The 25,932-nt window shown below is 34.1% G+C and overlaps 1 non-coding gene across 1 annotated transcript; it reads left to right on the forward strand.

The window, feature by feature from the left end:
• Positions 1 to 22,539: 22,539 nt before the first annotated feature.
• Positions 22,540 to 22,646, forward strand: LOC137935617 (small nucleolar RNA R71). The gene has a single exon (XR_011109316.1). It is a non-coding gene; the product is annotated as a small nucleolar RNA R71 (small nucleolar RNA).
• Positions 22,647 to 25,932: the final 3,286 nt, after the last annotated feature.

Here is a 25,932-nt window from a genome sequence, read left to right on the forward strand (position 1 = left end):
TTGGATTTGAAAAAAAATTGGACATCCAAAATGGAATTGTACAAATACTGAGAGAACTAATTCAAAAAACGTTTCTGTGGTTTCTAGGGATTGTAAACACTTTTAGTTTTTTATAGATTATTTTTTTCAAACAACGGAAAAGGGGGGGAGGCAATTTTAACTGAGTGTTGACTCCAAAAACCATAAGTCATTTCTAACAAAAATTATATCCGTTATACATCATTAATAGATCAAAAAAATTACGATGATCTATGATTGTTAGGTCCACTTTTTGAAAAATAGGCAAAAAGTTGGTTGTTTGGCTCTGGTAAATATCCCACCGCACGTTAACAAGAGAATTTAATTTTTTCTACTCCTTAAAATTTTTGGATCATTAGGTCATTTGCATCTTCAACATGTTTCAGAAATACACATCCACATTTAAAACATGTTAGGATCAATTAGAGATCTCTTTCTTATAAAATTCCACCAAGTTATGAGGGGTTGTACTTGTGGAATTTCCCAAACATGGATAACAAAACTTTGGTGTTGAGTTTTAGTGCGTGAACTAATTTTCTTCATTTAATTTTTAATTTTTTGCATACATAAACTCCAAAATTTTCATTTTGTGTTGATCTATTTACCTTATCTTTTTGTTTATGAGAAAAATGGGAGAGTGAATACTCAAGTTTGGATTTGAAAAAAAATTGAACATCCAAAATTGCAACGCACAAATGCTGAGAGAGATAATTCCAAAAAGTATAAGTGATTTTTAAGGATTGTAAATTCTTTTAGTTATTTATATATTAGGTTTTTCAATCATCAAAAAAGGAGGGGCAAGGCATTTTTAACTAAGTGTTGACTTCCGAACCTTAAGTCAATTCTAACAAAAATTATAGCCGTTACACATCATTAATAGATCAAAACATTTTTAATGATCTATGATTGTTTGGTCCACTTTTTGTAGAAAAAGGCAAAAAGTGGGTTGTTTGGCTCTGGTAAATATCCCACTACACATTAACTGGAAAATTTACTTTTTTCTACTCCTTGAAATTTTTGGATCAATAGGTCATTTGCATCTTCAGCGCGTTTCAGGTATGCTTATCCACATTTAAAATATGTTAGGATCAATTAGAAATCTCTTTCTTAAAAAAATCCACAAAGCTATAAGGGGTTGTGCTAGTGGAATTTCCCAAACATGGATAACAAAACTTTGGTGTTGATTTTTAGTGCGTGAAATAATTTTCTTCACTTACTTTTCAATTTTTTTGTTTACATAAAATCTAAAATTTTTATTTTTTTATGATCTATTTGCCTGATTTTTTGTTTACGAGAAAAATGGGAAAGTGAAAACTAAAGTTTGGATTTGAAAAAAAATTTAACATCCAAAATGGAAATGTACAAATGCTGAGAGAGATAATTCCAAAAAGTATTTATGATTTTTAAGGAATGTAAACTCTTTTAATTATTTATATATTAGGTTTTGCAATCATCAGAAAAGGGGAGCGGGAGGCGAAGTTTTTCTAACTGCGTGTTGACCCCCAAACCATAAGTCATTTCTAACAAAAATTATTGCCAATACACATCATTAATCGATCTAAACATTATAATGATTTATGATTGTTAGGTCCTCTTTTTGTACAATAGGCAAAAAGTGGGTTGTTTGGCTCTAGTAAATATCCCACCGCACTTAATTTGAGAATTTAATTTTTTCTAAAAATTGAAATTTATTGATCATTGGGTCATTTGGATCTTCAACATGTTTCAGGCATGCATATTTACATTTAAAACATTTTAGGATCAATTAGAAATCTCTTTCTTATAAAATTCTTCCAAGCTATTAGGGGTTGTACAAGTGGAATTTCCAAACATGGATAAAAAAATTTTGGTGTTCATTTTTAGTGCGTGAAATAATTTTCTTCACTTACATTTATTATAGTTCTCAATTTTTTTCATACATAAACTCTAAAATTTTCATTTTTTTGTGTTGTATTTATCCTTTTTTTTAGGAGAAAAATGGGAGAGAGAAAACTCAAGTTTGGATTTGAAAAAAACTGAACATCCAAAATGGAATTGTACAAATACTGAGAGAGATAATTCAAAAAAAGTATCAGTGATTTTTACTGATTTTAAACTCTTTTAGTTTTTTTTTATATTAGGTTTTGAAGTCATTGGAAAAAAGGGGCGAGGCATTTTTAATTGAGTGTTGACTCCCAAACCATAAGTCATTTCTAACAAAAATTGTAGCGTTACACATCATTAATAGATCAAAACATTTATGATGATCAATGATTGTTTGGTCCACTTTTTGTAAAATAGGTAAAAAGTGTGTTGTTTGGCTCTGGTCAATATCCCACCTCACGTTAACTTGAGAATTTAATTTTTTATACTCCTTAAAATTTTTGGAGCATTAGGTCATTTGCATCTTCAACATATTTCAGGCATGCATATCGACTTTTAAAACATGTTACAATCAATTAGGAATCTTTATGTTATAAAATTCCACCAAGCTATTAGCGGTTGTACTACTGGAATTTCCCATACATGGATAACAAAACGTTGGTGTTCATTTTAGTGCGTGAAATTATTTTCTTCACTTATATTTATTATAGTTTTCAATTTTTGCATACATAAACTCTAAAATTTTCATTTTTTTGTGATCTATTTGTCTTTTCTTTTTTTTTATGAGAAAAATGGGAGAGTGAAAACACAAGTTTGGATCTAAAAACAATATTGAACAACCAATATGGAAATGCACAAATGCTGAGAGAGATAATTCCAAAAAGTATCTATGATTTTTAAGGATTTTAAACTCTTTTAGTTTTTTTAGATCAGGTTTGGATCTCATTGGAATAGGGGGGCCAGGCATTTTTTACTGAGTGTTGACTCCCAAACCATAAGTCATTTCTATAAAAAATTCTAGTTGTTACACATCATTAATCAATAAAAACATCTATGATTTTTAGGCTCGCTTTTTTTAAAATAGGAAAAAAGTGGGTTGTTTGGCTCTTGTAATTATCTCACCGCACGTTCACTTGGGAATTTAATTTTTTCTTCTCCTTGAAATTTTTGGATGATTAGGTCATTTTGCATCTTCAACATGATTCAGGCATGCATATCCACATTTAAAACATGTTAGGATCAATTAGAAATCTTTTTCTTGTAAAATTCTACCAAGCTATTAGGGGTTGTACTAGTGGAATTTCCCAAACATGGATAAGAAAACTTTGGTGTTCATTTTTAGTGTGTGAAATAATTTTGTTCACTTAGTTTTCAATTTTTTAGATACATAAACTCTAAATTTTTCATTTTGTTGTGATTTATTTGCCTTATCTTTTTGTTTAAGAGAAAAATTGGAGAGTGAAAACTCAATTTTGGATTTGAAAAAAAATTGAACAACCAAAATGGAAACGCACGAATGCAGAGAGAGATAATTCCAAAAAGTAACTATGATTTTTAAACATTGTAAACTCTTTTAGTTTTTTATATATTAGGTTTTCCAATCATGAGAAAACGGGGGGCGAAGCATTTTTAACTGAATGTTGACTCCCAAACCATAAGTCATTTCTAAAAAAAATTATAGTCACTACACTTCATTAATCGATCAAATCATTTACGGTGATCTATGAATGTTAGGTCCGCTTTTCGTAAAATAGGCAAAAAGTGGGTTGTTTGTGAGCTATTTGCCTTGTCTTTTTGTTTATGAGAAAAATGGGAGAGTGAAAACTCAAGTTTGGATTTGAAAAAAAATTGAACATCCAAAATGGAATTGTACAAATACTGAGAGAGATAATTCCAAAAAGTATCTGTCATTTTTAAGGATTACAAATTCTTTTAGTTTTTTATATATTAGGTTTTGCAATCAACGGAAAAGGTGGGGGGAGGTTTATTTACCTGAGTGTTGACACTCAAACCATAGTTCATTTCTAACAAAAAATAAAGCCATTGCACATCATTAATAGATCAAAACATTTACGATAATCTATGATTTTTAGGTCCACTTTTTGTAAAATAGGTAAAACGTGGGTTGCTCGGGCTTGGTAAATATCCCACAACACATTAACTAGAGAATTTAATTTTTTCTACTCCTAGAAATTTTTGGATCATTAGGTCATTTGCATCTTCAACATGTTCCAAGCATGCATTTCCACATTTAAAACATGTTAGGATCAATTAGAAATCTCTTTCTTATAAAATTCCACCAAGCTATTAGAGGTTGTTCTCGTGGAATTTCCCAAACATGGATCACAAATATTTTCTATTAATTTCTATGTGCGTGAAATAATTTTCTTTAGTTAGTTTTCAATTTTTTTCTTACATAAATTCATAATTTTTAATTTTGTTGTGATCGATTTGCCTTATCTTTTTTAGTTCGAGAAAAATTGGCGAGAGAAAACTCAAGTTTGGGTTTGAAAAAAAATTGAACATCCAAAATGGAAAAGCTCAAATGCTGAGAGAGATAATTACAAAAAGTATCTATGATTTGTAAGGATTGTAAACTCTTTAAGTTATATATATATTAGGTTTTCCAATCATCAGATCTGGGGGGGCGATGCATTTTTCAATAAGTGTTGACTCCAAAACCATAAGTCATTTCTAACAAAAAATATGGCCATTACAAATAATTAATCAATCAAAACATTAACGATGATCTTTGATTGTTACGTCCTCTTTCTGTAAAATAGGCAAAAAGTGGGTTATTTGGTTCTGGTAAATATCACACCACACGTTAACTTAAGCATTTAATTTTTTCTACTCCTAGAAATTTTTGGATCATTAGGTCATTTGCATCTTCAACATGTTTCATATCCTCATTTAAAACATGATAGGATCAATTAGAAATCTCTTTCTGATAAAATTCCTCCACGCTATTAGGGGTTGTACTAGTGGAATTTGCCAAACATGGATAACAAAACTTTGGTGTTCATTTGTAATGCGTTAAATAATTTTCTTCAATTACATTTATTATAGTTTTTAATTTTTTGTATACATAAACTCTAAAATTTTAATTTTGTTGTGATCTATTTGCCTTACCTTTTTGTTAACGAGAAAAATGGAAGAGTGAATACTCAAGTTTGGATTTGAAAAAAAATTGAACATCCAAAATGGAATTGCACAAATGCTGAGAGAGATAATTCCAAAAAGTATCTATGATTTTTAAAGATCCTAAACTCTTTTAGTTTTTTATATATTAGGTTTTGCAATCATCGGAAAAGGAGGGACGAGGCATTTTTAACTGAGTGTTGACTTCCAAACCATAAGTCATTTCTAAAAAAAATTATAGCCATAACACATCATTAATCGATCAAAACATTTACAATGATCTTTGATTGTTAGGTCCGCTTTTTTGTAAAATAGGCAAAAAGTTGGTTGTTTGGCTCTGGTAAATATCCCACCGCACGTTGACTTGAGAATTTAATTTTTTCTACTCCTTGAAATTTTTGGATCATTAGGTCATTTGCATCTTCAACATGTTTCAGGCATGCATATCCACATTTAAAACATGTTAGGATCAATTAGAAATCTCTTTCTTATAAAATTCCACCAAGCTATTAGGGGTTGTACTAGTGGAATTTCCCAAACAAGGATAACAAAACTTTGGTGTTCATTTTTAGTGCGTGAAATAATTTTCTTCACTTAGATTTCAATTTTTTGCTAACATAAACTCTAAAATTTTCATTTTGTTGTGTTCTTTTTGTCTTATCTTTTTGTTTACGAGAAAAATGGGAGAGTGAAAACTCAAGTTTGGATTTGGAAAAAAGTTGAGCATCCAAAATAAAATGCACTAATACTGAGAGTGATAATTCCAAATAGTATAGGTGATTTTTTAGGTCTGTAAACTCTTTTTTTTATATATTAGGTTTTGTAATCATTTGAAAAGGGGGGAGGGGCGAGGTATTTTTAACTAAGTGTTGACTCGCATACAAAAAATATAGCCGTTATACATCATTAATCGATCAAAACATTTATGATGATCTATGATTGTTAGGTCCGCTTTTTGTAAAGTTGGCAAAAAGTGGGTTGTTTGGCTTTGGTAAATATCCCTCCACACATTAACTTGAGAATTTAATTTTTTCTACTCCTTGAAGCTTTTGGATCATTCGGTCATTTTCATCTTCAACATGTTTCAGGCTTGCATATCCACATTTAAAATATGTTAAGATCAATAAGAAATCTCTTTCTTATAAAATTCCAGCAAGTTATTAGGGGTTGTACTAGTGGAATTTCCCAAACATGGATAACAAAACTTTGGTGTCCTTTTTTAGTGCATAAAATAATTTTCTTCACTTACATTTATTATAGTTTTCAATTTTTTGCATACATATACTCTAAAATTTTCATTTTGTTGTGATCTATTTGCCTTTTCTTTTTGTTTGCGAGAAAAATTGGAGAGTGAAAACTCAAGTTTAGATTTGAAAAAAAATTGAACACCCAAAAGTGAAATGCACAAATGCCGAGAGAGATACTTCCAATAATTTTTAAAGATTGTAAACTCTTTTATATATTAGGTTTTGCAATCTTGGGAAAAGGGGGGTGATGCATTTTTAACTGAGTGTTGACTCCCAAACCATAAGTCATTTCTAAAAAAAATTATAGCCGTTAAACATCATTAATCGATCAAAACATTTACGATGATCTATGATTGTTAGGACCACTTTTTGTAAAATAGGCTTGAAAATATCCCAGCGCACAGGAACTTGAGAATTTAAATTTTTCTACTCATTGAAATTTTAGGATCATTAGGTCATTTCCGTCTTCAACATATTTCAGGCATGCATATCAACATTTAAAACATGCTTGGATCAATTAGAAATCTCTTTGTTATAAAATTCCTCCAAGCTATATGGGATTGTACTAGTGGAATTTCCCCAAACATGGAAAAAAAAACTTTGGTGTTCATTTTTAGTGCAAGAAATAATTCTCTTCATTTAAATTTATTATAGTTTTCAATTTTTTGCATACATAAACTCTAAAATTTTCATTTTTTTGTGATCTATTTGCCTTATGTTTTTGTTTAAGATAAAAATTGGAGAGTGAAAACTCAAGTTTGGATTTGAAAAAATATTGAACATCCAAAATAGAAATGCAAAAATGCTAGACAGATAATTCCAAAAAATATCTATGATTTTTAAGGATTGTAAACTCATTTAGTTTTTTATATATTAGGTTTTACAATCATTGGGAAAGGGTGATGTGGCATTTTTAGTTGACTGTTGGCTCCCAAACCATATGTCATTTCGAATAAAAAATATAGCAGCTATTCATCTTTAATTGATCAAAACATTTACGATGATCTATGATTGTTCGGTTCGCTTTTTGTAAAAGATGCAAAAAGTTGGTTGTTTGGCTCTGGTAAATATCCCACCGCACAATAAGTTGAGAGTTCAATTTTTTCTACACCTTGAAAATTTTGGATCATTAGGTCATTTGCATCTTCAATGTGTTTCAGGCATGCATATCATCATTTAAAACATGTTAGGATCAATTAGAAATCTCTTTCTTATAAAATTCCACCAAGCTATTAGGGGTTGTACTAGTGGAATTTCCGAAACATGGATAACCAAATTTTGGCTTTCATTTTTAGTGCGTGATATAATTTTCTTCTCTGACATTTATTATATTTTCAATTTTTTCCATTCATAAACTCTAAATTTTTATTTTATTGTGATCTATTTGCCTTATCTTTTTGTTTATGAGAAAAATGGGAGACTGAAAACTCATGTTTGGATTTGAAAAAAAATTGAACATCCAAAATGGAATTGTAAAAATTCTGAGAGAGATAATTCCAAAAAGTGTTAGTGATTTTTAAGGATTGTAAACTCTTTTAGTTTTTATATATTATTTTTTGCAATCATCAAAAAAGAGGGGAGGGGGGGGGGGGGGGGGGCTCAAAGCATTTTTAAGTGAGTGTTGACTCCCAAACCAAAAGACATTTCTAAAAAAAATTATCGTGGATACACATCATTAATAGATAAAAACATTTATGATGATCTATGATTGTTAGGTCCACTTTTTGTAACGTAGGCAAAAAGTGGGTTGTTTTGCTCTGTTAACTATCCCACTGCACGTTAACTTGAGAATTTTTTTTTTTTTCTCCTTGGATTTTTTGGATCATTAGGTGATTTCCATCTACATCATGTTTCAGGCATGCATATCCACATTTAAAACATGTTAGGATCAATTAGAAATCTCTTTCTTACAAAATTCGACCAAGCTATTAGGGGTTGAACTAGTGGAATTTCCCAAACATGGATAACAAAACTTTGGTGTTGATTTTTAGTGCGTGAAATAAATTTCTTCACTTAGTTTTCAATTTTTTGCATACATAAACTCTAAAATTTTCATTTTTTTGTGATCTATTTGCCTTATCCTTTTTTTTTAAAAGAAAAATGGGAGAATGAAAACTCCAGTTTGGATCTGAAAATAATTGAACATCCAAAATGGCAACGCACAATTCCTGAGAGAGATAATTCCAAAAACTATCTATGATTTTTAAGGATTGTAAACTCTTTTAGTTATTTATATATTAGGTTTTGCAATCATCAGAAAAGGAGAGGCAAGGCATTTTTAGCTGAGTGTTGACTCCCAAACCATAAGTCATTTCTAACAAAAATTATAGCCGTTACACATCACTAATAGATCAAAACATTTATGATGATCTATGATTGTTAGGTCCACTTTTTGTAAAATGGGCAAAAAGTGGGTTGTTTGGCTCTGGTAAATATCGCACCGCACGTTAACTTGATAATTTAATTTTTTCTACTCCTTGAAATTTTTGGATCATTAGGTCATTTGCATCTTCCACACGTTTCAGGCATGCATATCCAAATTTAAAACATGTTAGGATCAATTAGAAATCTCTTTCTTATAAAATTCCTCCAAGCTATTAGGGGTTGTACTAATGGAATTTCCCCAATCATGGATAATAAAACTTTGGTGTTCATTTTTAGTGCATGAAATTATTTTTTTCACATAAATTTATTATAGTTTGCAATTTTTTGCATACATAAACTCTAAAATTTTCATTTTGTTGTGATCTTTTTACCATTTCTTTTTATTGATGAGAAAAATGGGAGAGTGAAAACTCAGGTATGGATTTGAAAAAAATTGAACATCCAAAATGGAAATGCACAAATGTAGAGAGATAATTCCAAAAAGTATCTGTGATTTTTAAGGATTGTAAACTCTTTTAGTTTTTTATATATTAGGTTTTGTAATCATCGGAAAAGGGGGGACAAGGCATTTCTACCTTAGTGTTGACTCCCAAACCATAAGTCATTTCCAACAAAAATTATAGCCATTACACATCATTAATCGATCACAACATTTACGATCATCTATGATTTTCAGGTCCGCTTTTTGTAAAATAGTCAAAAAGTGGGTTGTTTGGCTATGGTAAATATCACACCGCACGTTAACTTGAGAATTTAATTTTTTCTACTCCTTGAAATTTTTGGATCATTAGGTCATTTGCATCTTTAACATGTTTCAGGCATGCATATCCACATTTAAAATATGTTAGGATCAATTAGAAATCTCTTTCTTATAAGGGGTTGTACTAGTGGAATTTCCAAAACAAGAATAACAAAACTTTGGTGTTCATTTTTAGTGCGTGAAATAATTTTCTTCACTTAGTTTTTAATTTTTTGCATAAATAAACTCTAAATTTTAATTTTTTTGTGCTTATTTGCCTTCTTTTTTAGTTTATGAGAAAAATGGAAGAGTTAAAACTCAAGTTTTGATTTGAAAAAAAATTGAATATCCAAAATGGAAATGCAAAAATGTTGAGTGATATAATTCAAAAATTTTAAACTCTTTTAGTTTTTTATATATTAGTTTTTGCAATCATCAGAAAAGGGGGGGACGAGGCATTTTTAACTGAGTGTTGACTCCCAAATCATAAGTCATTGTGAACAAAAATTATTTTTGTTACACATCCTTAATCGATCAAAATATTTACAATGATCTATGATTGCTAGGTCCGCTTTTTTTAAAATAGGCTCAAAGTGGGTTGTTTGGCTCTGGTAAATATCCCACCGCACGTTAACATGAGAATTTAATATTTTCTGCTTCTTGACATTTTTGGATGAATAGGTCATTTGCATCTTCAACATGTTTCAAGCATGCATATCCAAATTTAAAACTTGTTAGGATCAATTAGAAATCTTTTTTCTTATAAAATTCAACCATTCTATTAGGGGTTGTACTAGTGAAATTTCCCTAAAGATGATAACAAGAATTCGGTGTTCATTTTTAGTGCGTGAAATATTTTTCTTCACTTAGTTTTCAATTTTTTGCATGCATAAACTCAAAAATTTTAATTTTGTTGTGATCTATTAAACTTATATTTTTTTTTATGAGAAAAATAGGAGAGTCAAAACTCATGTTTGGATTTGAAAAAAATTGAACATCCAAAATGGAAATTCACAAATGCTGAGAAAGATAATTTCAAAAAGTGTATGTGATTTTTAAGGATTGTAAACTCTTATAGTTTTTCATATATTAGGTTTTGCAATCATCAGAAAAGGGGGGGCGAGGCATTTTTAAATGAGTGTTGACTCCCAAACCATAAGCCAATTCTAACAAAAATTATAGGCATTACACATCATTAATCGATAAAAACATTTACCATGATCAATGAATTTTAGGTCTGCTTTTTGTAAAATAGGCAAAAAGTGGGTTGTTTGGCTCTGGTAAATATCCCACCACACATTAACTTGAGAATTTAATATTTTCTATTTCTTAAAATTTTTGGACAGTAGGTCATTTGCATATTCAACATGTTTCACGCACGCATATCCAAATTTAAAACTAGTTAGGATCAATTAGAAATCTCTTTCGTATAAAATTCAACCAAGCTATTAGGGGTTGTACTAGTGGAATTTCCCCAAACATGATAACAAGACGTCGGTGTTCATTTTTAGTGCGTGAAATAATTTTCTTCACTTTGTTTTCAATTTTTTGCTTACATAAACTCAAATAATTTAATTTTGTTGTGATCTATTTTCCTTATCTTTTTGTTTACGAGAAAAATAGGTGAGTCAAAACTCATGTTTGGATTTGAAAAAAAAATTAAACATCCAAAATGGAAATCCACAAATGCTGAGGAGATAATGTCAAAAGTGTATGTGATTTTTATGGATTGTAAACTCTTTTAGTTTTTTTATATATTAGGTTTTGCAATCATTGAAAAAGGGGGGCGATGCATTTTTAAATGAGTGTTGATTTCCAAACCATAAGCCAATTCTAACAAAAATTATAGGCGTTACACATCATTAATCGATAAAAACATTTACCATGATCTATTATTTTTAGGTCTACTTTTTGTAAAATAGGCAAAAAGTGGGTTGTTTGGCTCTGGTAAATATCCCACCGCACGTTAACCTGAGAATTTAATTTTTTCTACTCCTTGAATGTTTTGGATCATTAGGTCATTTGCATCTTCAACATGTTTCAAGCATGCATATCCACATTTAAAATTTGTTAGGATCAATTAGAAATTTCTTTCTTATAAATTCCACCAAGCTATTAGGGGTTGTACTAGTGGAATTTTTCAAACATGGATAACAAGACTTTCATGTTCATTTTTTATTACGTAAATTCCACCAAGCATTTTAGTTTTCAATTTTTTGGATACATAAACTCAAAAATATCATTTTGTTGTGATCTTTTTGCCTTTTCTTTTAGTTGTCAAGAAAAATGGGAGAGTGAAAACTCAAGTTTGGATTTGAAAAAAAAATGAACATCCAAAATGCAAATGCACAAATGCAGAGAGAGATAATTCCAAAAAGTATCTGTGATTTTTAAGGATTGTAAACTCTTTTAGTTTTTAAAATATTAGGTTTTGCAATCTTTGGAAAAGAGGAGTCGAAGCATTTTTACCTTAGTGTTGACTCCCAAACCATAAGTCAATTCCAAAAAAATATATAGCCGTTACACATCATTAATCGATCAAAACATTTACGATGATATTTGATCGTTAGGTCCGCTTTTTTAAAAAAATAGGCAAAAAGTGGGTTGTTTAACTCTGGTAAGTATCCCACCGCATGTTAACTTGAGAATTTAATTTTTTCAACTCCTTGAAATTTTTGGATCATTAGGTCATTTGCATCTTCAACATGCTTTAAGCATGCATATCCACATTTAAAACATTTTAGGATCAATTAGAAATCTCTTTCTTATAAAATTCCACCAAGCTATGATGGGTTGTACTAGTGAAATTTCCCAAACAAGGATAACAAAAATTTGGTGTTCATTTTTAGTGCGTGAAATAATTTTTTTCACTTATTTTTCAATTTTTTGCATACAAAAGCTCTAAAATTTTCATTTTGATGTAATCTATTCGCCTTTTCTTTTGGTTGACGAGAAAAGTGGGAGAGTGAAAGCACAAGTTTGGATTAGAAAAATAGTTGAACATCCAAAATAAAATGCACAAATACTGAGAGAGATGATTTCACATAGTATCTGTGATTTTTTAGGTTTGTAAACTCTTTTAGTTTTTTATGTATTAGGAAGAGGGGGGGGGGGGGGGGGGGGGGGGCGCAAGTCATTTTTAACTGAGTGCTGACTCGTAAACCATAAGTCATTTCTATCAAATATTATAGCCGTTACACATCATTAATCAATCAAAACCTTTACAATGATCTTTGATTACTAGGTCCGCTTTTTGTAAAATTGGCAAAAAGTGGGTTGTTTGGCTCTGGTAAATCTCCAACCGCACATTAATTTGAGAATTTACTCTTTTCTACACCTTGAAATTTTGGTATCATTAGGTCATTTGCATCTTCAACAAGTTTTAGGCATGCATATCATCATTTAAAACATATTAGGATCAATTAGAAATCTGTTTCTTATAAAATTCCACCAAACTATTAGGGGTTGTACTAGTGGAATTTCCCGAACATGGATAACAAAACTTTGGTGTTCATTTTAAGTGCGTGAAATAATTTTCTTCACTTAGTTTTCAATTTTTAGTATATATAAACTCTAAAATTTTAATTTTGTTGTGATCTACTTGCCTTCTCTTTTTGTTTACGAGAAAAATGGAAGAGTAAACACTCATGTTTTGATTTGAAAAAAAATTGAACATCCAAAATCGAAATGCACAAATGTTGAGTGAGATCATTCCAAAAAGTATCTGTGATTTTTAAGGATTATAAACTCTTTTAGTTTTTTATATATTAAGTTTTGTAATCATCAAAAAAGGGGCGACGAGGCATTTTTAACTGAGTGTTGACTCACTCAGTTAACCGTTACACATCATTTCTAAAAAAAAATATAGCAGTTACACATCATTAATCGATCAAAACATTTTCGATAATCTATGATTGTTAGGTCCGTTGTTTCTAAAATAGGCAAAAAGTGGGTTGTTTGGCTCTGGTAAATATCCCACCGCACGTTAACTTGAGAATTTAATTTTTTCTACTCGAAATTTTTTGGATCATTAGGTCATTTGCATCTTCAACATGTTTCAGGCATGCATATGCAAATTTAAAACATGTTAGTATCAATTAGAAATCTCTTTCTTATAAAATTCCACCATGATATTATGGGTTGTACTAGTGGAATTTCCCCAATCATGGATAACAAAAATTGTGAGTTCTTTTTTAGTGAGTGAATTAATTTTCTTCACATAAACTTATTGCATACATAAACTCTAAAATTTCCATTTTGTTGTGATCTATTTGCCTTTTCTTTTTGTTTACGTGAAAAATGGGAGAGTGAAAACTGAAGTTTGGATGTGAAAAAATATTTAACATCCAAAATGGAAATGGACTATGTTGAGAGATAATTCCAAAAATTGTTTGTGATTTTTAAGGATTGTGAACTCTTTTAGTTTTTTATATATTAGATTTTGCAATCATCGGAAAAGGGGGAGCGAGGCCTTTTTAACTGAGTATTGACTCCAAAATCAGAAGTCATTTCTAACAAAAATTATAGCCATTACACATCATTAATAGATCAAAACATTTACGATGATCAATGATTGTTAGGTCCGCTATTTGTAAAATAGGCTAAAAGTGGGTAGTTTGGCTCCGGTAAATATCCCACCGCACGTTAACTTGAGAATTTAATTTTTTCTACTTCTTGAAACTTTTAGACCATTAGGTCATTTGCCTTTTCAACATGTTTCAGACATGCATATCAAAATTTAAAACTTGTTAGGATCAATTAGAAATCTCTTTCTTATAAAATTACACCAAGCTATTAGGGGTTGTACTAGTGGAATTTCCCAAAACATGGATAACAAAACTTTGGTGTTCATTTTTAGTGCGTGAAATAATTTTCTTCAATTAGTTTTCATTTTTTTTCATACATAAACTCAAAGATTTTAATTTTGTTGCAATCTATTTGCCTTATCTTTTTGTTTATGAGAAAAATGGGAGAGTGAAAATTCAAGTTTGGATTTGAAAAAAAATTGAACATCCAAAATGGAAATGCACAAATGCTGAGAGAGATAATTCCAAAAAGTATATTTGATTTTTGAGGATTGTAAACTCTTTTAGTTTTTTATATATTAGGTTTTGGAATCATCTGAAAAGGGGGGGGGGGCATTTTTAAATGAGTGTTGACTCCCAAGCCATAAGTTATTTCTTACAAAAATTATAGGTGTTACACATCATTAATCAATCAAAACACACGTTAACTTGAGAATTTAATTTTTTCTACTTCTTGAAATTTTAGGATCATTGGGTCATTTGCATCTTCAACATTATTCAGACTTGCATATCCACATTTAAAATATGTTAGGATCAATTAGAAATCTCTTTCTTATAAAATTCCACCAAGCAATTAGGGGTTGTGGTGTAAAATTTAGTTACATCGGCTTTTTATACCTCGCAAGCGTACGAATCGTTCATGTAATGTAGCAGGAAGCGAGGGTCATATCCACAGGGAGGACTGAATTTTGTGTATTCTTCAGTCAACTAGCCTAACCAAATATGATGAATTAATATAAACAAAACACTAATTATATTCTAAATTATCAAGCAATCATCTGGTTAACTAGCACAACAGGAAACGTCAACTCTGGATTTTACGATGATTCGTGCCTCTCTCGAACGCCACGTAACCACAGATCCGATTTCTCAATCCTTGCGTCTAGCCCCTCTCGGGCACATAGAGTGAAAGACAGAAATCGGATTAAAATACCAAAATCCAACCTCAATTATAATCCTACTCTAACTAGCTAATTTAATCAAATATTCGATAAACATTAATTATCAAATCAAATTCAATAAACATTCAAAACCTAAGTTCAAACTATATAAAAAATTAAATTCCAAAATGACGAATTACTCCCCTTCTCCTTCCTCTCGCTCGGGCAGCAACTCATTCTCACGGGTGCTGCAATTTCCTGAAATTGATGGCTTCGGGTATCAAGAGTGAGTGGCCGGAGGTAGAGACGACACCGGCGATGAAGGATAGAAGCCGACGGACGGAGGTGACGTCCGGCGAAGAACAAAACAGAGTTGAAGTCCTCTGACGTCTCGGTCGGAGTGGGAATAGCTCCGGGAATGGTCGGAAATATGTAATCGACGCCGGAGGATGGTCAGAATGCGGAATTGGCACCGAAGAAGCCCTCTCGGATCACCTCCTGGCCTGGCGAGCAGAAACTGTCGAACTCACCTCGACAGAGACTCTCTCGAGCTCTCCTCGGGTTTGTTCTCGATTGCTAGACGGCGGTGGATGGCGGTGGACGACGGTGGTGCGGCGAAAGATAGTGGCGCGGCAAACTGCGGTGGGAAACTCCTCTCGGATCTTCCCCTGTTTTCGGTGCTTTGTTTTGGTCGATGTCCCTCTGTTTTCTCTTGACGCTCTCCTCTCCTCCCCGACGCTCCTCTTTTTCATCTCCTTTAATACGATTTTCCTTTGTTTTAAAACGATTTGCCCTAAAAATCACCTCCATCTCACTAAGGGCATTTTGGTAAATATCTCCTTCTCCACCAAAATTCTCCTGAAATTCCATAATTGAATCCATAAAAAGCATTTTAGGAAGAAATAAACCTTAAAAACAATGAAATATAATTCAAGAGAGAAAAATATGCAATATAGACAGTGATTAATGCCAAATTCAATAAATACATGTTTCATTTGAAAATCGATAAATAACCACCTATAACACAATTATAAAGGTTATTCTATTATAATTAACCTAGTTCTCATGTCAGAATATGGCATCTATCACACCCCCAAACCTAAATCTTTGCTAGTCCCTAGCAAAACAACAATCGAACCAAAATTAAGCCTAGGAAAACAAAATGCCACTTTCGTAGGGAGCACGATTGCATTTAGCGCATGCAACAAGCCGTTAAACCCCTACTTTATAGTAGTGGACGAGTTATATCTCGTGAGGGTTTGCATGGAATTTACCCACAAAATTCATCTAAATCAATAATATAAAAAGAAAACTGAAGAAAATTTACTCCTCATTAGCATATGACTAACACTTAGTATCGTAAAATATCTGAAAATCATATGAGATCTTGCGCAATTTGAAAATAGCAGAGTAAGCCTATTGTCTGACAATCTCACAAAAGAAATATACCAATTTCAATCTTGACCTGCAACTTTTTTCAAATTACAATTCATCATCAAAGTTAAGGAAACTCATTGCTTCCAGATTTAAAACCATTTTATGCTATTACCAGCGCACTTTTGCTATTACCAGCGTAATTTTTGTTTCACTGAATACTTTTGGTATTACCACCATTTTGTATTAGTCTTAACTGCACATGCACTTATTTTTAAGTAACCGACTGTTCCGGTGCGTGTCCCTGGGTTTGCCCAGGCTGTTTCTGAAGTTATCTGTCTTTTGCAAGCAAGAGCATTTCCATTTGCAGTCATACATTACAACAAGGAATTTCACTGAGGTATAAAAAGGAATGAGTTCAAACAGGCATACAAGACTATTCAGTCTAACATAGATCAACACTAGATTTACATGTTCTCTTTTGAAACTAAGTTCCAAGTCTAATGGAATAATAAGTTATCCCACTGAATTCTCATGGATCACAACAAATGATATCAGATTTCTAATAGGCATATTCTACACAGTTTTACGAAAAATTTTGAAACACATTTGAGCAACTTATTTTAACTCTACTAATGTTAACCACATACTAAGAGGAATAATTTGAAAAACACGAACAAAAATCAAAAGAAAATTATTGCTAAGACATAAAAGAGTTGCTTCCCCCCGCAAACCTGAACCTGACATTGTCCTCAATGGGGAAAAGTTAAAACACTAGAACAACTACAAAAAGGAATAACAGCTTAGCTAGTTATACTCCAACAGGGTGAGGGTTAAGCTCCCTCAAGGATCCTAAATCCATAGGTGGGACCATATGTGTTTGGTCATCAACAATAATACCGAAAAGTCAATAAAGACCCCCAGGAATGATACATAGTCTCCCTCAAAGAAGGTTTACTCGTATCAGCCGTACCCGAAGGTAATCATCCGTAGATGAAACCGCTATCCCACATCACACTTTGAAGAAATCTCCGTGTGACTGGCCACTGAAGGCAGCAGGAATCACACGCTGAACACAAGTCCTTAAATTACTCACCATAAGGTTTCATTCAATACTTCAAGATCGAACTGGTCAATCCCAGAACGGTTGTTTGAGCACAGACCTCTCAAACTAGGTACCAAAAGTCTAGTCATCGACTACCGGAACCATTTATGTTCTCAGCCGACAAATTAGAATGAATAAACCAAAAAATAAAATAAAAATAAAACTGTAATGTACAAAGGGATAGAAACGTGGGGATTGCCCACAATGTGCTAAGTTTATAGTCGTAAGCAAGACACTGACGCATTCAAGATGAAATGACAGGTTCCTCCAAGAAAATCACCATCACCTCCTCCGATGTGGGGACATTCTCATGATACGGTTTGAGCCTTTGACCGTTAACTTTGAAGACTGACCCGTCTCCGTGATTACAGATCTCAATAGCGCCTTGAGGAAACACTTGTGTAACTTCAAATGGACTGGACCACCTGGATCTCAGCTTCCCTGGAAACAAATGTAATCGTGAGTTATAAAGTAAAACATTTTGCCCAACAGTAAAAGACTTGCAAAAAATAGATTTATCATGTAAAAGCTTTGTTCGCTCCTTATACAGTTTGGCATTCTCATAAGCATCATGACGTATCTCCTCCAACTCATTCAATTGCAACTTTCTCTCCTCACCCGCTTCAGTTAAATCAAAATTCAAAGCCTTAATGGCCCAATAAGCTCTATGCTCAAGCTCAACAGGTAGATGACATGCTTTGCCAAAGACTAGGCGAAATGGAGACATCCCAATAGGAGTCTTATAAGGGTTCGATAGACCCATAAAGCATTGTCCAATCGAATGGACCAATCTTTCCTATCAAAGCGAACCGACTTCTCCAAAATCCGTTTGATCTCCCTATTAGAGATTTCCACTTGACCACAAGTTTGCGGGTGGTACGGAGTGGACACCCGATGAGTGATGGAATATTTCTTCAATAAGGTCACAAATGCTCTGTTACAAAAATGAGATCTCCCATCACTGATGATCGCTCTCGGGGTACCAAACCGATTAAAGATATTTTCTTTTAAAAACTTTACCACCACTTTGTGATCGTTTGTCTTACATGCAATAGCTTCAATCCATTTAGAGACATATTCAACAGCAACAAGGATGTATTGATAGCCGAACGAGACAGGAAAAAGACCCATGAAGTCAATACCCCACACATCAAACAATTCAACAATAAGAATGGGGTTAAGAGGCATCATGTTCTTCCTAGACAAACAACCAGTTCGTTGGCATTTATCAAGCACCTGACAAAACTCATGGGCATCTCTAAATAATGAAGGCCAATAGAAACCACATTGCAAGACTTTAGCCACGGTCTTTCTAGCACCAAAATGTCCACCACAAGCGTGGGAATGACAAAATTCAAGAATATTGGCAAAGTCTTGCTCATGTACACAACGCCTAATGACTTGGTCAGAACACACCTTGAACAAATAAGGGTCATCCCAAAAAAAATGTTTGACTTGGGAAAAGAATTTCAATCGATCTTGTTTACTCCAATAATCAGGAATCTTATGAGTTACAAGATAGTTGACTATGTCAGCAAACCAAGGCAACTAGGATACTTGGAGAAGTTGTTCATCAGGGAAGGAATCATTTAAAGGAAGGAATCCTTCCTGAGGTGCTACACAGATCCTAGATAGATGATCAGCAACAACATTCTCACAACCCTTCTTATCTTGAATCTCAAGGTCAAATTCTTGCAATTGCAAGATCCATCTAATCAAACGAGGTTTAGTGTCCTTGATGGATAATAAGTACTTCAAAGCAGAATGATCAGTGAACACTATAACCTTTGACCCTAACAGATATGATCTGAATTTGTTCAAGGCAAACACAATAGCTAGCAGCTCCTCAGTGGTAGTGAAATTCAATTGAGCATCATGAAAAGTGCGGCTAGCATACTGAATGACACAGGGTATTTTATCCATCTTTTGCCCAAAAACAGCCCCCAATGCATAGTCAGAGGCATCACACATCAACTCAAAAGGCAAAGACCAAGTAGGGGGTTGGACAATGGGTGCAGTGGACAAACATTTCTTCAGTGTCTCAAAAGCATGAATACAGGCATCATCAAAAGAAAAAGCAACATCTTGAGCAAGCAAATTCGTCAAAGGACGAGAAATTTTGCTAAAGTTTTTAATGAAATGCCTATAGAACTTAGCATGGCCAAGGAAAGAACGCATCCCCTTCACAGAAGTAGGTGATGGCAGATTGGAAATTAGGTCAACCTTAGCTTTGTTCACTTCTACACCCTGTTCAGACACTACATGTCCTAAAACAATTCCTTCTTTCACCATGAAGTGGCATTTCTCCCAATTCAAGACTAAATTGGACTTAATGCAACGGGATAATATGAGTGAAAGATTGTGCAGATATGTATCAAAACTAGAGCCAAACACAGAAAAGTCATCCATAAAGACCTCTAAAAAGTCACCAATCATGTCGGAAAAGATACTCATCATGCACCGTTGGAAAGTGGCGGGCGCATTGCATAAACCAAAAGGCATGCATCTGTAAGCATAGGTGCCAAACGGACACGTGAAAGTGGTCTTTTCTTGGTCTTCTGGAGCAATGGGAATTTGATTGTAGCCGGAGTATCCATCTAAGAAGCAATCAAATTATGGCTGGCCATTCGCTCTAGTACCTGATCAATGAAAGGTAGTGGGAAGTTATCCTTCCTAGTGGCGGAATTAAATTTTCTATAGTCAATGCAGACACACCACTTGGTTGTAGTTCTTGTGGGAATCAATTCACCACTTTCATTTATCATTATCGTTATCCCCCTTTCTTAGGGACAACTTGAATTGGACTCACCCAGGTGCTATCGGAAATAGGGTAAATGATTCCTGTCACAAGCAACCTGATGACTTCTTCTCTCACAACCTCCAGCATATGGGGATTTAACCTACGTTGCATCTCACGTGAGGCTTTAGTCCCCTCCTCCAAATGAATATGACGCATGCATATGGAGGGGCTAATCCCTTTTAAGGCATCAAGAGTCCACCCCAATGCCTCTTTGTGTGCTTGTAAAACTTCAGTCAATTGTTCCTCCTGCTCAGTACTCAAATCAGAGGAAATAATGGCTGGTAATGAGTTCATGGGCCCCAAGAACGCATACTTCAACATGGGAGGAAGTGGCTTAAGATCTAGCTTAGAAGTTTCAAGAGGTTTGTCCAAGTTAAGATGAAGATCCTGTGGATGATCAGTTGTGATAACCTTATAAGCTTCCTCCAACAGAGGTACAAAATTGAGTAAAGAATCAACCTCTTGGAAATATGTTTCCTCATCAAAATAGTCCATGTCTAAAGATGTTATGCAAGACTCAAAAGATTCAACATTGGATTCGTCATCAAGCATAACAGTTTCTATCTTAAATGCAGGACTCAGATCATCAGACTCAAGTGGGTGGTGCTCGACATTAAATACATTCAATGAGACCTTAAAATTTTCAAAAGACAACTCCAACTCACCACTTTTACAATGAATGATAGCATTAGATGTGGCTAATAAGGGACGTCCTAGGATGACAGGAATTTGGTTGGTCAGATTGACTACTGGTTCTGTATCAAGAACAATGAAATCAATCGGGAACAGAAATTTGTCCACTTTTATCAATACATCTTCAACTATTCCTCGTGGTATCTTGACAGAACGGTCAACAAGTTGAAGTGTGATGGGAGTAGGCTTCAATTCCTCCAAAACTAATTGCTGGTACACAAAGAAAGGAAGCAAATTCACACTTGCCCCTAAGTCAAGAAGAGCTCTCTGGATGGTATGTTCACCAATGACACATGAAATTGTGGGACATCCAGGATCTTTAACTTTTGGAGGAGTGTTGTGCTTCAAAATTGAGCTTACATTCTCAGTAAGAAAGACCTTTTTGTTAACATGTTGTTTTCTCTTCTGTGTACAAAGGTCTTTCAAAAATCAAGCATAGGCAGGGACTTGCCTAATAGCATCAAAAAGTGGAATGTTAATGTGAACCTTACTAAACAATTCCAACGTTTCATGCATGCTATCACCTTTCCTAGGTGGGTCCAATAACCTCTGCGGATAAGGAGCTAGTGGGACTTGGTTAGGGATCTGCTTGGCTGTTGGTGGAGAACTTGGATGTTCTTCACCCAATGATGTGTCCCCATTGTCATCCTTTGACTCCTTAGACTTAGTGGTCCCTACCCCATTGTTCAACTCACGACCACTCCTAAGGGTGGCTATGGCTTTGGCTTGCTCATGGTGGGATTTGGAACTCAACCCACTCTCATGTGTGCTTTTGGGGTTAGGAATGGTTTGACTCGGGAGTCTATTTTGTGCTTGTTCACTCATGTGGCTGGCCAATTGACTCACTTGCATTTCAAGTTTAGCAATGGAGGACTGTGTATTCTTTATGAATAATTGAAGTGTATCCTCAAGTGAAGGTTTTTGTGGAATCAATGGTTGTTGAGTGAAGTGTGGGCGCGGAGCTTGGGGTTGAGTAAACCCTGGAGGACCCCCAACTTGTGGGCCCTTGGACCATGAGAAATTTGGGTGCCTAGCCCAACCTGGATTATATGTTTCTGAAAAAGGATCGTTCTGGTTTGGTCTATGAAAATTCTGGACTGCATTCAAGTCCTCAATGAGCTCTGGGTAGGATGAACTAGATGGACACATTTGTGTGGGATGAGATGAATACACAGATGGGTTAGGAGCAGGTGAACTCTTGGACACCATAAGGGCATCAATTTTTCTAGTCAACCCCTCAATCTTGGCCATGAGCATGGGTGTTTCACTAACCTCGTAGGGACCCCCCCTCTTTTGGCTTCGTGGGATTTCCTATCAATATTAAATGATGAACCCCATTGCTGAGATTGATCACTCAACGTTTCAAAGAAGTCTCATGCCTCACTAGCACTCTTACCCATCAAACTCCCACCACTCATTGCATCTACCATGGATCTAACCTGGGGTGTAAGACCTTGATAAAAGTATTGCACTAAATGCCATTTCTCAAACCCATGATGCGGACACCTACAGATCAAATCCTTCCATTTCTCCCAAGCCTCATAAAAGTGTTCACCCTCCTGCTGCATAAAGTTGGAGATTTCTCTTTTGCGGGCTGTAGTTCTCTGAATGGGAAAGTACTTGGATAAAAATTTTGTGACTAATGTGTCCCATGAAGTAATGCTGCCCACCTTCAAGGAATTAAGCCAAGACTTGGCCTTATCCTTAAGTGAAAATGGAAAAAGTCTTAACCGGATAGAGTCATCTGAGAAATTCTGGAATTTGAACGTTGCACAAATATCTAAGAATTCCTTGATGTGGTAATATGGGTCCTCCTTCTCCAACCCATAGAATGTAGGGAGGAGTTGGATCACACCCAATTTCAACTCATAACTGGCGGCAGTTGTGGGTGGCAATATAATGCAAGAAGGTGACGTGAAGTGGGATGGGATAGAATAATCCCTCAGGGCTCTACGGTCACCTGCTGCAGGTAACGGTAATGGTTCACCCTGATTGGCCATGGTAGCTCCTAACTTGACTTCGGGTGTTTTCCTACAAATATGTTCTACCTCTTCAACAAAGGGAGCTAATGGTCCACCTAGGGAGTGGCGCCCGTGCATAAAAACACAAAAAGAAACAAAATGAACTATCAAATTAAGCTAACAAACTCACTACTAAAATTATGAACTAACTAGAAGAAATAAAAATAATTCCATACAAAATCACCAAACTAAAATTATGAAAGCAACGAAAAAATATAATATAATAAAATAAAATAAAACATGAATAAATCTAACCTAAGACCATGGAGAACAAAGAAATACACTTAATATGTGCCTCCCCGGCAACGGCGCCAAAAACTTGGTGAAAAATTTAGTTACATCGGTTTTTATACCTCGCAAGCGTACGAATTGTTCATGTAATGTAGAGGGAAACGAGGGTCATATCCACAGGGAGGACTGAATTTTGTGTATTCTTCAGTCAACTAGCCTAACCAAATATGATGAATTAATATGAACTAAACACTAATTATATCCTAAATTATCAAGCAATCATCTGGTTAACTACTTGCACAACAGGAAACGTCAACTCTGGATTTTACGGTGATTTGTGTCTCTCTCGAGCGCCACATAACCATGGATCCGATTTCTCAATCCTTGCATCTAGCCCCTCTCGTGAGCATACAGTGAAAGACAGAAATCGGATTAAAATACCAAAATCCAACCTAAATTATAATCCTACTCTAACTAGCTAATTTAATCAAATATCTGGAAAAAAAATATTCAATAAACATTAATTATCAAATCAGATTCAATAAACATTCAAAACCTAAGTTCAAACTACATAAAAAATTAAATTCCACAATGATGAATTACTCCCCTTCTCCTTCCTCTCGCTCGGGCAGCAACTCATTCTCATGGGTGCTGCAATTTCCCGAAATTGATGGCTTCGGGTATCAAGAGTGAGTGGCCAGAGGTAGAGACGACGCCGGCGACAAAGGATAGAAGCCGATGGACCGAGGTGACGTTCGGTGAAGAACGAAACAGAGCTGAAGTCCTCTGACCGGCTCTCTCAAGTCTCAGTCGGAGTGGGAATAGCTCCGGGAATGGTCGGAAATATGTAATCGATGCCGGAGGATGGTCGGAATGCAGAATTGGCACCGAAGAAGCCCTCTCGGATCACCTCCCGCCCTGGCGAGCAGAAACTGTCGAACTCACCTCGACGGAGACTCTCTTGAGCTCTCCTCAGGTTTGTTCCCAATTACTGGACGCCGGTGGACGACGGTGGCGCGGCGAAAGATAGTGGCGCAGCAAATGGCGGTGGGAAACTCCTCTCGAGTCTTCCCCTGTTTTCGGTGCTCTGTTTTGGTCGACGTCCCTCTGTTTTCTTTTGACGCTTTCCTCTCCTCCTCGACGCTCCTCTTTTTCATATCCTTTAATATGATTTTCCTTTGCTTTAAAACGATTTGCCCTAAAAATCACCTCCATTTCACTAAGGGCATTTTGGTAAATATCTCCTTCTCCACCAAAATTCTCCTGAAATTCCATAATTGAATCCATAAAAAACATTTTAGGAAGAAATAAACCTTAAAAACAATGAAATATAATTCAAGAGAGAAAAATATACAATATTGATAGTGATTAATGCCAAATTCAATGTCAGAATATGGCATCTATCAGGTTGTACTAGTGGAATTTCGCAAACATGGATAACAAAACTTTAGCATTCATTTTAATGCGTGAAATAATTTTTTCACTTACATTTATTATAGCTTTCATTTTTTTTCATACATAAACTCTAAAATTTTCATTTTTTTGTGATCGATTTGCCTTATCTTTTTTATTACGAGAAAAATGGAAGAGGGAAAACTCAAGTTTGGAATTGAAAAAAAATTGAACATCCAAAAAGGCAATGTACAAATATAGAGTGAGATACTTCGAAAAAGTATCTGTGATTTTTAAGGATTTTAAAGTCTTTAATTTTTTCATATATTATTTTTTACAATCATCGGAAAAGGGGGGGTGGGGGGGTGGGGAGGGGGGACATGCATTTTTAACTGAGTGTTGACTCCCAAACTATAACTCATTTCTATAAAACATTGTAGCAGTTACACATCATTAATAGATCAAAACATTTACGATGATCAATGATTGTTAGGCCCACTTTTTGGAAAATAGGCAAAACGTGGGATGTTTGGCTCAGGTAAATATCCCACTGCACGTTCACTCGAGAATTTTATTTTTTCTACTCCTTGAAATTTTTGGATCATTAGGTCATTTGCATCTTCAACATATTTCATGCATGCATTTCCACATTTGAAACATGTTAGGATGAATTAGAAATCTCTTTCTTATAAAATTCCACCAAGCTATTAATGATTATACTAATGGAATTTCCGTAACATGGATAACAAAACTATGGTGTTGATTTTTAGTACGTGAAATAAGTTTCTGCACTTAGTTTTCAATTTTTTACATACATAAACTCTAAAATTTTCATTTTGTTTTGATCTATTTGCCTTATCTTTTTGTTGACAAGAAAAAAGGGAGAGTGAAAGTTCAAGTTTGGATTTGAAAAAAATTTGAACATCCAAAATGCAAATGCAGAAGTACTGAGAGAGATAATTCCAAAAAGTATCTGTGATTTTTAAGGATTTTGAACTCTTTATTTTTTTATATATTAGGTTTTTCAATCATTGAAAAAGGAGGAGCGAGGTGTTTTTAACTGAGTGTTGACTCCCAAACCATAAATCATTTCTAACAAAAATTATAGCCATTACACATCATTAACAGATCAAAATATTTATGACAATCTATGATTTTTAGGTCCCCTTTTTGTAAAATAGGTAAAAAGTGGATTGTTTTGCTCTGGTAAATATCCCACTGCACGTTAACTTGAGAA

Source organism: Aristolochia californica, unplaced genomic scaffold, assembly GCF_029961685.1.
Source record: "Aristolochia californica isolate CCGP_79_NKW_82.1479 unplaced genomic scaffold, dmAriCali1.0.hap1 SCAF_6, whole genome shotgun sequence".
NCBI lineage: Eukaryota > Viridiplantae > Streptophyta > Magnoliopsida > Piperales > Aristolochiaceae > Aristolochia > Aristolochia californica.